Below are 16,079 nucleotides of genomic sequence, written 5' to 3' on the forward strand. Positions count from 1 at the left end.
TATATATTTATATTACTAAATTAATAATATAATTTAGTAATTATTTGATACTATTAAAACATGGATATATGTATAATAATTCCTAGAATAAAGGCTCTACCACTGAGCATTTATTAAATGCCTCAGTCTACTTAGTACCTTTTTTTTCCTTTTTATTGAATTTATTGGGGGTGACACTGGTTAACAAAATCACACAGGTTTCAGGTGCCCAGTTTTACAGTGTATCTGTACACTGTATTGTATGTTCAGCCCCCAAGCCAAGTCTCTGTCCATCACCATGCATTATCACTGCATATTCAGTGTCCCCAGCTGGACCTGGGTCAGAGAGTATTAAGTAACTTTTTTGGTGAAAAAGCTTGTAGGTTACAAACTTGGGACGCTGAACTCAATTTTTGTGCCTGCAAAGTCCATGCTCTGAACCCTAAACTAAACTAGAGAATATAAAACTTGTGTAAAACACAAGAATTCCAAACGTTTGTAGAAAAGTTTAAGAAATCTCACAGAATGGGGTGTTTTATAAATATACTTCTCAAATTCCATTCATCCTGGTGAAACCAACTTGGCTTTTCCCAACCCATAACATCCCAAATCCCAACATCTCTAGCCTTGCTGCTCAATAGCACGAAAGCTTGAATGTACTGACTTGGTACAGAATTTAGTTATGTTACTAAATTGAACTCATGAGAAGTTTTAATCCTGAGTCTCAAAATTTTTAATATGCTCTCAGAGAAGTCCTTGTGCTCCAATAGAAACAAATTATTCATGTGTTTAAGAGTGTTAAGTGAAAATACTTTGAAGAGAAATGATCAAAAATATGTAAACTGTTTCAAGTCAGGCAAGCAAATAAAGTACATATTGTTTTGTGATTTCCCAAATTTGGTCCTTTTCTTTTCTTTCTTTCTTTTTTTTGTTTTTGTTTTTGTTTTTGTTTTTTGAGAGAGAGAGAGAGGCAGGGAGAGAGAGAGAGGGACAGGAACATCAAGCTGTATGTGCCTTGACTGGGGAGTTGAACCAGCAACCTCCACACTGCGGGACAATGCTCTAACCAACTATCTCACCAAGGCTTAATTTTTATTGATTTTTAGACAGAGAGAGAGAGATAGGAAGGGTGAGAGAGGGAAGGGGGAAGGGAAGCCTTTGCTGCTCCACTCAGTCGTGCTTTTTCTGGTTGCTTCCCGTGTGTGCCCTAAGTGGGGATCACACCCACAACCTAGTTGTTTTGGGAAGACACTCTTAACCAACTGAGCCACCTGCCAGGGTCTGGTCCTTTTTCTTAAGATGCCCAGACACAGACCAAAAATACACACTAGCTGGCTGAACTAAGTTCATTTATATGTAAATATTTAGCAGTCTGATTTCTGGCCCACTTGAAGCATTCTGTTCCAAGAAGAAAAAGAAGTGTTCCTTGAAATAGAAAATGTGCATAAAATGATAATGACTCTTTAAAAGATAAGTTTAAATTGATCTGTGGCTGGAACTATTAAAGGGTTGTTAATGTTAAAGGAGCATTATTTTTGCCCTTGTTTAGAATATTTTTTACTGTCTAATTAAAATATTTGGCTTTTATGAACTTGGCTTTAAATAAATTGTGGCTTAAAATAAATTATAAATTTGTAGTAGCATATTAATATACTTTAGTAGAAACCAAAAGTAAAACCCTAATCCTGACTACATATAACATTTGGCTACTCTGGACTTGTACCCATGTGGCTGAAACAGATTAGAGAAAACCAGGTATTCATGCTGAGCACCCTCAGTTCAAATAGGGGCTCCCTTCCCATAAGACTGTCAGCTGATTTCTCAACAGAAGCTTTACAGGCCAGAAGAGATTGACAAGATATATTCAAAGTGATGAAAAGCAAGGACCTTCAATTAAGAATACTCTACCTAGCCTGACCTGTGGTGGTGCAGTGGATGAAGTGTCAAACTGGAAAACGCTGAGGTTGCCGGTTCAAAACCCTGGGCCTGCCTGACCTGTGGTGGCGCAGTGGATAAAGTGTCGACCTGGAATACTGAGGTCGCCGGTTCAAAACCCTGGGCTTGCCTGGTCAAGGCACATATGGGAGTTGAAGCTTCCAGCTCCTCCCCCTGTTCTCTCTCTCTCTCTCTCTAATAAAAAAAATGAATAAATAAAATAAAAAAATAAAAACCCTGGGCCTGCCTGGTCAAGGCACATATGGGAGTTGATGCTTTCTGCTCCTCTCCCCTTCTCTCTCTCTCTCTCCCCTCTCTACAATGAATAAATAAAATCTTTAAAAAAAAAAAAAAAAAAGAATACTCTACCTAACAAAGCTATCATTTAAGATCAAAAGACAGATAAATAGCTCCCCAGTTAAGATAAAACTAACTATTCATCACCACCAAACCAGTATTATATGAAATGTTAAAGGATCTTCTTTAATTAAAAAAATATTAAAAATATGAACAATAAAAATGGCAATAAATACACATCTATCAACAACTGAATCTAAACAACCACAACAACAACATAACAAGGAGCAGAAGAGAAACAGACCCATAGATCCAAGAATATTTATTTTTTATTTTGTAAGAGAAAGAAACATCAATTTGTTGTTTCACCCATCCATGCATTCATTGGTTACCGGGAGGGTGCTCTAACCCAGTGGTCCCCAACCTTTTTGGGCCACAGATTGATTTAATGTCAGAAAATATTTTCACAGACCGGCCTTTAGGGTGGGACGGATAAATGTATCACGTGACTGAGGCAAGCATCAAGAGTGAGTCTTAGACGGATGTAACAGAGGGAATCTGGTCACTTTTTAAAAATAAAACATCGTTCAGACTTAAATATAAATAAAATGGAAATAATGTAAGTTATTTATTCTTTCTCTGCGGACCAGTACCAAATGGCCCACGGACTGGTACCGGTCTGCAGCCCGGGGGTTGGGGACCATTGCTCTAACCAACTGAGCTATCTGGCCAGGGCAATACAGAGAACATTTTTATGGTGGCCAGGTGGCAGGGGTGTTGAGGGAATGGGAGGAAAAAGTGAAGGGATTAAGAAGTACAAATTGGTTTTTACAGAATAATTATGAGAGGTAAAGTACAGCATGGGAAATATAGTCAACCATATTCTAATAACCATGTACGGTGTCAGATGGGTGCAAAATTTATTGGGATAATCACTTAGTTATATAAATGTGTAATCACTGAGGTATACACCTGAAACTAATATAATAATATATGTCAACTGGAATTGAAAAATAAAAACGATTCTAAAATGGGAGCAAAAAAATAAAACAAAACAAGGGCTCCCAGCTTTAAGCAGGTCTCCATGCTGCTCAATAGTTTCAGCCTCTCCCATGGCTTAGTCAGCTATTCATATCTTCTTGTTTCTCAAACCTCTAACACAGGGGTCAGGAACCTATGGCTCACGAGCCAGATGTGGCTCTTTTGATGGCTGCATCTGGCTCGCAGACAAATCTTTAATAAAAAAAATAATAACGTTAAAAATATAAAACATTCTCATGTATTACAAGCCATTCATTTCCTACTGCTCATGTTCATGGTTGCAGGTGGCTGAAGCCAATCACAGCTGTCCTCCGGAACAACACCAAATTTTTATTGGATAATGCATAATGTACACGGGTCGTTGCATGGCTCTCATGGAATTACATTTTAAAATATGTGGTGTTCATGGCTCTCTCAGCCAAAAAGGTTCCCGACCCCTGCCCTAACACCACCTTCCCCAGGTTCACTCTCAGCTGGTGACCTTGACCTATTTGCCTACTTCAACAACAAAGCACAATCAGGAAACCCCCCACAAGCTGGCACCTCCACAACTACCCATACACCAGCATTATGCTCTGTACTCAATCTTCCCCATGCTTTCTCTGCTTGAACTGTCCAAGCTCCTATCCCAGGCGAGCCCCACCACTTGAGCACTAGCTCCCACCCCTTTCGCCAACTCAAGGACATTGCTCCAGCAGTTCCTCCCTATTGCTCCTGCATCATCTGTTTTTTCCTATTTACTAAATCATTCTAATAAGCACACAAACGTGCTATTATGTGTCCCATTGTAAAAGACATAAAACTCTTAACCCTACTTTCCCCTCTAGGTAACTTCTCATTCTCTGCTTCTCTTCAGAGTAAAACTCATGGAGGGCAGTACTGTCTCCAGTTCTCCCATTCTCTCTTAACCACTCTAACCAGCCTTTGTCCCCTCCACTCTATCAAGACCACCAATGTCTCCCAGGTGCCCATGATCAAACCTCCCCCTGTCTTAACCACCTCTGACACACAGTCCCTCCTGTGCGACCTTCCCTGAAACTCTTTCTCCTCTCAGCTTTCAGAACTTCACATTCATTTTCTTCCTGCTTCGTAGACTCTTCCTTCTCAGTCTCCTCTACAGGTCCCTTCTCACCTTCCTGACCACTTACCATATATCCCCAGGTATAAGATGCTCCCATATATAAGATGCACCTTAATTTTGGGGCCTGAAATTTGAAAAAAAAAAAAAAGTTCAATAAAGTTATTGAACTCAAGTTTTATTCATCATAAAATTCATACAAATGCTCATCCATGCGAAAAAGCAGGAAATGCAAGTAAAAAAAATTTACAATCACTGTATAAGACACACCCAGTTTTTAGACCCCCAATTTTTTGGAAACAGTGCGTCTTATACATGAGGAAATACGGTACACCTGGAGTGCCCAGGGCTCAATTCTCACATCTGCTTTCTACTAGAGTTTCACCTTCTCTCTTGGTGACTAACCAAACCAAAACTGATCTCTCCAGCCTCTCCCCTCAACTCCAGACTTGTCTATCCAAATCCCTACTCAACATCTCAATTTACATGTGTCCACGCCATCTCACACCTAATAAGCCCAAAACCTAACACTTGACCTCCGCTCCTCTAACCTGTTTCTCCCAACTTTTGTCTGTCTAAGTAAATGGCAACTTCATCCTTCCTGTTGCTCAGGCCAAAAACCAGGGAGCTAGCCTTGTCTCTCTTCCTTCCCTCACATCCCACCTCCTCTCCCCGGGCAAATCCTATCATTTCTACCTTCAAAATATACCCAGAATCAGACCACTTTTCATTTCTCAGCTAATATCACTCTTAGAAAGGAAGAGAGAATAACATATTTCAGAGAGATTTAGGATATCTATATAGAGTATTTATATATTTCTGATGAAATAGATGAGAAGCTGATGACAGTATTGCTTCTTTTTTTCTTTTTTTAAAGATTTTATTTAGTGATATTAGAGAAGGAATGGGAGCAGAGAGAGAGAGAAAGGAGGGAGAGGAGCAGGAAGCATCAACTCATAGTAGTTGCTTTTCATATGTGCCTTGACCAGCCAACCCAGGGTTTCAAACTGGCAACCCCAGCATTTCAAGTCAACACATTATCCACTGCGCCACCACAGGTCAAGCTAGCATTGCTTCTAGAAAGAAAATGAGGGGTTAAGGAGCAAGCAAGGGAAATGGACTTTCTTCTCACTCATATCCCTTGTACCTTTGGAAGTTTTGTGCCACATGCCTTAAATGCCTTCTAAAAATAACCAAGATTACATGGCAGGTGGTGGCACATTGGATAGAACACGAACCTGGAACGCTGAGGTCATTGGTTCAAATTCTGGGCTTGCTTGGTCAAGGCACTTATGACAAGCAAACAGTGAACCGAGAGTGAAGAAACTACTTCTTGTTCCTCACCCCCACCCTCTGTAAAATCAATAAATAAAATCTTTAAAAAAATAAGCAAAATATTTTAAGGATGACGATAATGGCAGTGCGCCAGGTCTGGCCTCCCAAACAGAGGACATCGGAGATGACACACTGCAGTCAGCAGGGCTCCGGGTCCCCACACTGCGTCATTAATGTGACAAGTCATTCAAGCTTTCTCAGAGCCCCAGTTTCACCATCTGCAAAATAAAGTGAATAATTAGAGTTCGTCTTACTTTATGAAGGGGGAATCTGTTGTGAGACAGCACATTCTATGGGTAAAACGTTACACTTACAAAAGTTTTCATTATCCTTTAGGAAAAAGCCAGGTTTGCTGGGTAAGAAAGCAAGCCAGCACACTGAGCTGTGGAATGGGACACGGGGCTGGGCGAACAGTCGTTACTGTCTCTGTGTATCGGAAGGTCTTGGAAGTAAGGAAATCAGTAGAAAATCTGTTGCTTGGTCTTCAGCAACTTTATTTTAAAGTTAATGAGTATAACCAAGATTATCATTTGCATTATTACAGCTCCTCTGTTCTCTGGTCTTGTGCTGATTATGCAAATTTTTGTTACCTTTCTCTGGATTGTTCTTTTATTCTCACAATATACAGACTTGCTGGAATCTAAAGAACTGGAAAGATGTGCAACTCACAGACATGCCTGATCAAATAACGGCACATTTTCAAAGTTATGTAACAGATGGATCTAAATTTCAAACTCAGATTACCATTTGGGCTCTAGATGAAGCTCTGCCTTGAGACACAATAATGATTGTATTAAAATTCACCAAAAAAATGCAAAATAACAATTTATGGCTACAAATGAGAGGATAAAAGCAATGTGTAATGTGTGAAATTAATTTTTAAGCCACACACTGAGTAAGCAATGAAGTAAAATAAAATGACCTTTTCCAAGAAAAGACAACCATGTTGCTTTATAGGCCAGTTCCCCTAAATAGCATAGCATTAAAAAAAATAAAATAAATAAGCACATAGGGCATGCATTTCAGGACTGTTTTGGGATCTGTTACTCTTGTTTGTTTGTTATTTTACACCATTTAATGTAATGGAGAAATGCTGTATTCTAAAGTGTTTAAAACAGCTATAGAAGGTTCACTGGAGAAAACTTCTTTGAAGCTTTATTTCTTCATTTATTTTGTTTTGATTAATTTACCCCTCTTTCATCTTGGTATTTGTAACAGAGGTGATGATATTCCTCTCCCTCCTCTAAATCACATCCTTCCAAGCTTATCTATATCTAATCAATCAGAACACAACTTCCTGTACCTCCCACCCCCTCCAGTTCCCTGTTGGTTTCAAAAGAACAGGAGGAATCAGAAAATTGTCTGGCCTGCCACTTTCTGTGTTTACCTAAGACTGGCAGCTTAGACCTATATAGTTTTCTCAAGCTGTGAATTAAGCTATTCTACCCACAGGGTGTTGGGAGGAGCACCCCAGAAAAGTACAGGGTTATTGCTACTACAAATTAATTAGAAAAGGGACAATCTTCCTCTTATCATTTCTGCATTTCTCTTTTCTCACTTCCCCTTTCTCTCCCCTCACCATCTTTCCTTTCTTCCTCACTCATAGTTCTTTTCAGCTGTGAACAAACCACACAAGCTCAGGTAATAAGAGCAGAGAGTCTAAATTGTGAAAATAAAACAGTCAATAGAGCTATACCCAAAGTACTGAGAAATGTGAAATGAAAACAAGCTCCGAGTCAAGCTCCAGGAAGATGCTATATCTTGGACTTACTAACCACTTTGTGTTTTCATACTGGCTAGTGTCTTAAAGCTTCAGTCATTAGTCTTCCACTTCCCAATGCAAGAAAATAAATGCTGACTCGTGTCATTTGCCCCAGATGCCACCGGAAATGGCACCCTCTCCCCACAGGTTGGCTCACAAATCTAGCAGCACCCAGAAGTGAGCTTATCTGCCTTGCAGCCCAGGCTCTGGGCTCTCTCTCCAACCTGTGACTGATCTACAAGCTGAGAAAGGAGTCTTTAGGAAAGAGATCCAGAATCAACTGGGAGGTACATTTTAAAATCACCAGTTACTTTAATGAGTAAGTACTTTCCAGTTTTCACATTTTATTTTAAGCATTGATTCTGCATCTCTGATCAGCCCTTCTTGGCATTCTCACTGCTTGGGCACTTTCTGTAGGAAGGAATCACCATCCCTGCCCACTCCATCCCGCCTCCACTTAACTGAACAGCCTGAAAGAGACAACTGTATTTCATAATGAGAAGTTCTGATAAACTACTAAGTCTCTAAAAACGTACAGCGAAAGGAAACAGTAGGTTGTGAACAAAGGAGGATATGAAGCATCTGTTATATATGCGATCTTGTAAGCTGTGGTTGACCACAAAGGCTTGGCATCAGTGACGCCCAGCTCTGCTTTTTATCAAATAGATGACCTTGGGCAGATGACTCAACCTGCCAAACTTCATTTTTGAATGGGTAAAATGGAGGGAGGGGAAAGTACCAATCTCAGGGTTCTTAAAAGGAATAAATAAGTAAGCAGGTAACACATGTAACATACTGTTCGAGTGGGTACTCCATAATGCTACTAAATAAGTTAAATCATCGTTACAAAGTAATAAGTAAATACTTCCTTTACTAGAAAGTTCCCTTAACTAGTAAATTCCATCCTCCAGAAATGCTGAGGTGGAGCATTGCCATTGATTTTCACAATTCACCCTGAGATAGCACTGAGCTGCTGACTAAGTTTTGTTCCCAAAGGATTGAGAAGAAGTGGAGAGCTGTGCGGGGCATGGCAGTAGGAGGAAGACGCTCACAGATTCAAACGTAGGTAGAGCTGAGGCAAGGGAAACAGGGCTAGGGAACAAGCCTAGTGTCAGAAGTTAGTTTTTGCATCATGTCCCCAAGCCTAGACTCCTGTTCTGTCAGCTTCCTCACCTGGGCCTTGTCCTCTTCCTGTTCCCAGTCCTGGGGCTTGAAACCGGGGGACATCCTCAGTCCCGCTGCCAACACAGAGCAGTGGGAAACTAGTCTTCCAGATTCTTCTAAAATACAGTACAGGTAGGGAGCAAGGCAGACACAGACTGGCTCTTAAAATCCCAAGTTTAAACTAAAAAGATGTTAGCCCTGACCTGATAGCTCGGTTAGTTAGACTGAGCATCATCCTGATATGCAAAGGTTGGTACTTAGCTCCCTGGTCAGGGCACATACAGAAACAGATCAGTGTTTCTCTCTTCCTCTCTCCTTTCCTCTCTCTCTAAAATGAATTAAAAAAAAAAAACTCTCAAAAATGTTATTTCCCCATGGAAACACTGCTGCACTTAGTACTCAGATACTACACTGTTAATAGTAACAACAGTAAAACAACATTTATTTTAAAAGCCCTTTTGTGTAATCTCTTTAGAGGAGCATGCGGGTCGTCTCTCATTTAAAGGATGAAAAGAGAGGTTCAGTGAGCTGTGGAGGCGGCAGAAACCCCAGCCTGCTGACTCAGCCTAACATTCACTGGTTAGATGGGCTTTTGTGGCCATTCCTGGACACGAATTGTCAGAATCCAACCTGTTCATCAGCTGAAAGTAACTTAGTTGTTATTAGCTCCACATCATCCTTCCTTTCCAACCATGGGAACTTTTTATTTAACTACTGATTAGAATCTAGAGTAGTCAGCATAAGTATAAAAATATAGCTTTTATTCAGTAACTGATTTTTCCATTGAAACATTAATAGGAATTAGTTATCAGAATGATAAAAATTGACCTAAATTGACTTCATATCTGCACTCTCTTCCCATGGAAAAATTTAAAAGCTGTGCTTTGCTTTATTTTGTTTTTCAACAGAGAATAAAAAGGAAAACTACATGCAGATATGTATTTTTTTAGATAAGACTTTTTTTCTTTTCAAGATTTCAACAAATATAAGCTGAGGTTAAAAGCTCAGGTTCTGGTGCTATATTTCCTCCTAAAGGAACAAAACAAAAACTTAAGCTTACCTAACAGTGAAGATTAGAGGGGGCCAAATATATATATCAGGACAGAAGATGATTTGACTTTGGGTGATGGTCACGCAATGCAATACACAGATCATGGATCATAGAAATGCACACCTGAAACCTATATGACCCTACTGACCAGAGTCACCCAATAAATTTAATTTAAAAAATAAACATTAATAAAACGATTCACAGTTCTGCCTTTTACTAGCGAACAGCCATAAACTAGCATAACTTCTCCAAGCCTCAGTGTACTCATCCACAAAATGAAGATAATAATAGTTCCTACCTCATTACTTTGTGAGAACAAAATAGGCCTGGCACAGATTCAATGCTCAATGAATGCTAACTATTATGTATAAAACACTGGGCTGTGAGGGGTACAAGGATGAGTGAAAGCCCTTTGGCCATCCAGGACGAGGATGGACTGGGGTAGAAAGGCTAATGGGCATTTAATTATAGTACAAAACGGAACCATGTGCTCTGACCGAGAGATTTTTCTCTCTGGGAAAATAGGGAAGGCTCGCAGACAGAACTAGACAGTTTTAAACTGGGTCTTAAAGGACAAGCAGAATTTTGGTAGAAGAAGGGGTAAGGAAACATTCAATGCTGAGTTACAGAGCAAACATATAGAGGTGAGAAAAAGCCCTCTGAGTACACACAAGCTCCATAATTCACCCCCAGGCTCTGGGAGATGCACAGAAGGAAGGATCGTAGCCCTGGTTAAAAAACAAAGTCTAAATGCAAACTGTTGGATTTATGCTAGCATATCAAATGAAAATGAAAATGTGAAATTTGAAAACACATATAAAATTAAAATACCATTTTACACAGTATTTCAATCACACTAAAGCACTTTCTTAAGGGTTAAGAGTAATTTATAGAAAGTAAAAAAGTTAATGATAAAATCTAAAGCAAAGGTGAAATTGTTTGTTACACTCAGCTTCCCAAAATACATTATTATGCCATCCTCCTCCCTAAAGTATTTTTTCAAGAATTATATCTTATTTTTTATTACCAAGGAATGGTTGAACTGTTCTATATCCAGGTGTCATTTAGTATCATTTTTATGTCTTTGGAATGGTGGAAATAGCCACAGTCATGAAAAATAAAAATGACTTGATCCAAGCAGTTCAGAAGCAGAATTTAATTCCTCGTACTTATGCCAATGTTTCAAGCATAAATTATACAGCAGCACTCCAAAAATGCACAGCAAGAAAATGTTGCCATCATCCCAGCCAGGATCACTATTTACCTTTAGGAAGAGCGTTCAAAGGTCACAAGAGAATTATTTTAGGAATTCAGCCACAGTTGGTTGGAAAGATAAATGGGCGTCTAGAGAATTTAGAAGTGATAAGAGGCCCAAACAGACTAAATTACTCCTTGCCCTCCCTCCTCCCCACCCCCTTGGAACTTTCTTGTACTTAACCTGAATCTTTCTGGAACTCAGGAGACAAATTTGGGCTAGCTAAATTTCTTGAGCACTTAAAAATGTGGCAGACCTCCGCTAATGACTTTAGATAAGTCCACATAACCCTCACTTCTGGAGAAATCCCTCGCATAGTTCCCATTTGGGTGATGAGGAATCTTAAGCGCCGAGACGATGAGGAATCTTAAACGCTCAGAGATCACTTAACCTGCTCAGGGTCTCAGGTTGTGAAGGGTGAAGCGGGGTGTAAACCCTGGGGTCTGACTCCAGGGGCCACCCTCTCGGCCCCTGAGCTTTATGGCCTCAATTCAGAGTCATCTACATACAAATGGTAATTGATAAGGGAGCTGTATAATTTGTTTGCATCCAAAATGGGATTTGGGTGGGAGGAGGGGAAGAGCTATTAATTAGGCTGGGAAAACTTGGGTAAACCCAGACAGTTTGGAGTAAATCGAGACTTGTGATCACCTTATTGACGGGTGCTGTAGTGGGTAAGTTTACCCGGGGGGAAGAACATTGAAGCAGAGAAAAAAGAAGTCGATTAGCGGGCTTTGAGGAAGACTAACATTTGGGGATTTGTTGGAGAAAGAGAAACTCACAGAGGCAATGGGGGAAGGTGAGAGAAGAGGATGTCAGACGCTCTAGCATTTTTTCAGAGGGGAGTGGTCGCCGGTGTTCCAGTCTCCAGAGCTGTAAATGCTACTGTCCCTGGTCTGTTTGGCCCAGCGGGCGCGTGGATGTCCCTAGTTCCATTCCCAGTCAGGGCACTCAGGAGAAACGACCTCCCCCTCCTTGACCTCCTCCCCCTCCTCCCCCTCCTCCTCCTCCTCCTCCTCTTCCTCTTCCTCCTCCTCCTCCTTTTCTCTCTCTCTTGCTCTCTCTTTCTCTCTCTCCCTCACTCTCTCCCTCTTACTCTCTCTCTTCCCCTCCTGCAGCCATGGCTAAGTTGGAGCAAGTTGGCCCCTGGTGCTGAGGATGGCTCCATGGCCTGGTCTGGGGCACTAAAGTAGCTCAGTTGCCAAGCAACAGAAAGAAAGGCTACGGATTCCACCAGGACCCAGAAATGACCATTGAAAGAAGCAACAAGGAATCATTGGTGATTTACTGACACACATTTCTTCGGTTTGATGGAGTTGGAAGTCAAATTAAAGTTAAAACAACAACAAAAAAGTGAGTGGGAGGTGAGGACACAGCCAGTGCAAACAAATTCTTTCTAAGAAGTGACCTTGAAGGGGAGGAAAAGATAGGAACTGTCCTGGAGGTGGAGTCCAAGAAGTTTCTTTTCTTTCCGAAGAAAGAAACTAGAATGTGTTGAATGCTTACGGTAGGAGCCAGCCTGAGGAGACTGAGGAAAGAGTGGAATGCATAATTATCCCCTCTCCAGGCACATCCTGGAGCAACTTGCGGAAGGCTGCGGGGCCGGGCCACCTGAGCGGAGGATCCCTGCGTGTCTGAGAGGTACACTCTGGGGGGGAGGGGGGGGAGGGGGGGAGGAAGGAGAAAGGAGAAGTGGGCCTGCGGGTTGGAAGGTTGGAGGGAGGCAACAAAGCGAGGTGCTTGCTGTCCCTGGACGGGTTTTCTGCCGAGTCCCAGCGGGGAGCCGTTGCAATGACAGAAGTTTGGAGGCACCTAGTGCAAGGCAAGCCCTATTACTAGACCCCTCACAGACACTGATGTCATCTTTTTTTATCTTCACTATTATTCCGTGAGGTCGGTGATAGAACCCCTGTTTGTTGCCAAGAACACTGGCTCAGAATGTTGGGCAGCCAACTCACGAACACACAGCTGGTCAGGCCAGAGTTCACGTGTGACTTAAGTGTCTCCGGAAGTGAAAGCTAGACCACTGCCTTCCTATATCTTTCATGTTAGACTAATATGGTAATAGGAAGGTTAGCAAATGTAGTTTAATTAATGGTTTGAGATCGTAATGTGGACGTTTGTCATAACCAATACATGGCCAATAATCATGTTGTTTACGTTAACTGATTTGATTTCTGACTTTTAAGAAATCTTTGTTAAAATTGTTTTCTTTTAAATGAGGCCATCTGACTGTAAAGCTCCATAGCTTATCTTTTGTTTTTATAGAAGTTACTTGCATACCATGTATTATGAACACTGCCTCATTCATAAAGAATACCTCCTGCATTTCTTTCTGTTGTCCATAGGAAATTTCTATATTAGGCTATCACTGTGGGGAAAAAATATATGCCTTAAGGATTTTTAAACTTGGTAATTTGTAGACCCCTCAGTGTATGAAAGTCTCCTGTTGATTTTTTTTTTTTTTTTTTTGTATTTTTCTGAAGCTGGAAACGGAGAGACAGTCAGACAGACTCTCGCATGCGCCCGACCGGGATCCACCCGGCACGTCCACCAGGGGCGATGCTGTGCCCCTCCAGGGCGTTGCTCTGCCACAGCCAGAGCCACTCTAGCGCCTGGGGCAGAGGCCAAGGAGCCATCCCCAGCGCCCGGGCCATCTCTGCTCCAATGGAGCCTTGGCTGCGGGAGGGGAAGAGAGAGACAGAGAGGAAGGGGGGGGTGGAGAAGCAAATGGGCGCTTCTCCTATGTGCCCTGGCCGGGAATTGAACCCGAGTCCCCCACACACCAGGCCGATGCTCTACCACTGAGCCAACCGGCCAGGGCCTCCTGTTAATTTTTTTATTAAAAGAGTCACAAATTTCGGACTGGTCTGGTGGAGATGGTAGGGACACTAATTGAGTATGTCCACAGTAATTCCTGCTTCCACAAAACAGACTTGTGGTTACACTGAGCCCAATTTGAAGATCACTATTGCAGGTTCCATTTTCCATTTATGTAACTTTTGTCTGAGATTTTAGATGTGTTTAAGGACTAACTGAACAGCCAAGTTAGACTGTGGGCCCAATGTAGGGTAGAGTTGGCTAGCTTAGGGTTGGGATAAGGAACCATGAAAGTTGTTGGAGGTATGAGGCAGATTTGCAGAATGACAACTGTCACAACCCCAGATAGACACAAGTGTCCTCTTAAGTTTTTACTGAATTACTTAATGGGCTGTAGAACTGAGACCTATGCTAAAGGTGAGGTTATTGAGGGTAAGGGATTGGAATTGGTCTTTCCGATGGCTTTTTGGAAATAATTTTTCTTTTGCATTATTTAACTTATTATCTCACAGCGCTTTTATGTAGTTTTAAAAATTTGCCCCTAAAACCACTTTTTAAAATAGTAGGCCTGAATTATTTTCCCCACTATTAGGTTATATAAAGGAATGGATGTTAACTGACTTGTTTGTCCCAAGTCGATCCCCAATTCACAGGCCATTCATTAAGCTTTCCCAAAGAGAAGTTTGAATTGTTTCCTTTTTAAACAATTTTATTGACTTTAGAGAGATAACTGATTTTTTGTTCCATTTAGTTATGTGTTCATTGGTTGATTCTTGTATTTGCCCTGACTGGGGATCAAACCCACAACCTTGGCATATGGGAACGTTGGTCTAGCCAGCTGAGCTACCTGGCCAAGGCTGCTTTATTTTATTTTTTAGTTTTTTTGTTGTTGTTAACTTTATATGACATGCAATTTAATTGCTGACAAATTTAAATTCCACTTGGAAAACTAAGCAAATGCCAAATCATAGCTAAGTTGTAGAGTTAAGTTTATGAAAACTAATTCTTTTCTTATTTATACTATCCTGTAAAACTTAAGGGGATCTTAGAAAGTTCAAAGCATTGATTTGATCACCAAAAATGCAGTTTGAAAGAAATGAATTATATACCCAGTCTAATGTCGCATTAAGATGGTTAGTCATATGCAAGAAACTTCTCAACTAGTTACAAGTACTTTCTACAACTAATCGATTGAAATAATATCTTAATTGTTAGTGATTACTCCTGTAATTTAAGATTTCTCTGCAGTCTCTGGAGCTACTGTCTTATGAAATGTGTCACTCTTCCTGTAACTAAAATCAATAAGAAAAGGAAAATTAGCCTAATTTCTACAACACATTAATTAATGGAAAATTAATGTTATGTGTTTGGTTTGTGATGGTTATAAAGCAATAGTCAATTATTTAAAAGTCATGGCTTATGAAGCTATTAAAAAATTATATCCCCAAACAGAAACCTAAGCAAGATACTTGAAAGTAATTTATTATAGTAGCAGCCATTATTAATGTATATTTCTGTCAAAGTTTTAGCCCAAAGTCAAATTTTACTTTGAAAACAGAAAAACATGACATTTCATATAATTGTGACTTGGGGACTCTTTAAAAACTGATTTGATATTGGAATCACAGATTGCAATGATCGTCCATATACCTTCTCTCCCCCTTGACCTTTCCCACAGGCTTAGGTGCTTTTTTTACATACGTCAATGCTAACTGCTACCTTCTTTCCTTTTTCTTTACATGTCTATCTCCATACCCCTTCTCTTGAGAGAAGAGACTGCATGTTTATACCTACTCCTTCCAGCTAGCCCAGTATTGGGTTCTCAGTGATCCCTATTGAATGAATGAATGAAGCAATCTATCTATAAAATAGCTACCAAAACTAATAAGTGAGTTTAGCAAATTTAAAGCAAGGTAAAAGCCTAGGTTAAAAAGACCACTGATCATTTTTGTTTCAGTTTTATAAATAACATGAACTTTGAAAATGAAAGTATTTGACCAATTTTTTAATATGAAAGATTTAGCTCTCCATATTATTCTCCCACCCCACCCCCCGCAGTAGTTCCCCCTCCTTTATTGGGGGGTGGTGGTTTTGTTTTTAATGTTTGACATCTTAGCTAAAGGATTCTTTCCCACAATAGTAGTCTTGAGGGTATATGATTTGTTAGTCCTGTCACAGCTGTGGTGCCCTTCATCAAGAATTTCATGAATTTACTTTCAGTTTCGACTTCTAACTGGAATGGTTTTTTGCAGTCATTTTTTCTTCTTTTCTACAGTCCTATCAGCATGTTCCACAGCAGAAGAACAACAAATTCTTAGGTGGACATTTTTGCCTGATTTTTTAAGTCCCAGACCTTAGAATA

At 40.5% G+C, this 16,079-nt stretch overlaps 1 protein-coding gene across 9 annotated transcripts in view; it reads left to right on the plus strand.

Annotated features, from left to right (window-relative positions):
* PCED1B (PC-esterase domain containing 1B) overlaps positions 1 to 16,079 on the plus strand; it is a 159,708-nt gene that overhangs the window by 138,648 nt on the left and 4,981 nt on the right. For 3 of the 9 annotated variants that reach the window (XM_066258187.1, XM_066258189.1, XM_066258190.1), the window contains one exon: positions 12,465 to 12,538. The exons of 2 other annotated variants lie outside the window; for them this stretch is intronic. The gene's annotated coding sequence lies outside the window, so the exon portion shown is untranslated. Of the gene's footprint in view, positions 1 to 7,548; positions 7,747 to 12,015; positions 12,251 to 12,464; positions 12,539 to 16,079 lie in introns of those variants that run through there. 4 more of the 9 variants (XR_010729142.1, XR_010729143.1, XM_066258191.1 and 1 more) reach the window with 3 other exon arrangements.

This window comes from Saccopteryx bilineata, chromosome 2, assembly GCF_036850765.1.
Source record: "Saccopteryx bilineata isolate mSacBil1 chromosome 2, mSacBil1_pri_phased_curated, whole genome shotgun sequence".
NCBI classification, from domain to species: Eukaryota; Metazoa; Chordata; class Mammalia; order Chiroptera; family Emballonuridae; genus Saccopteryx; species Saccopteryx bilineata.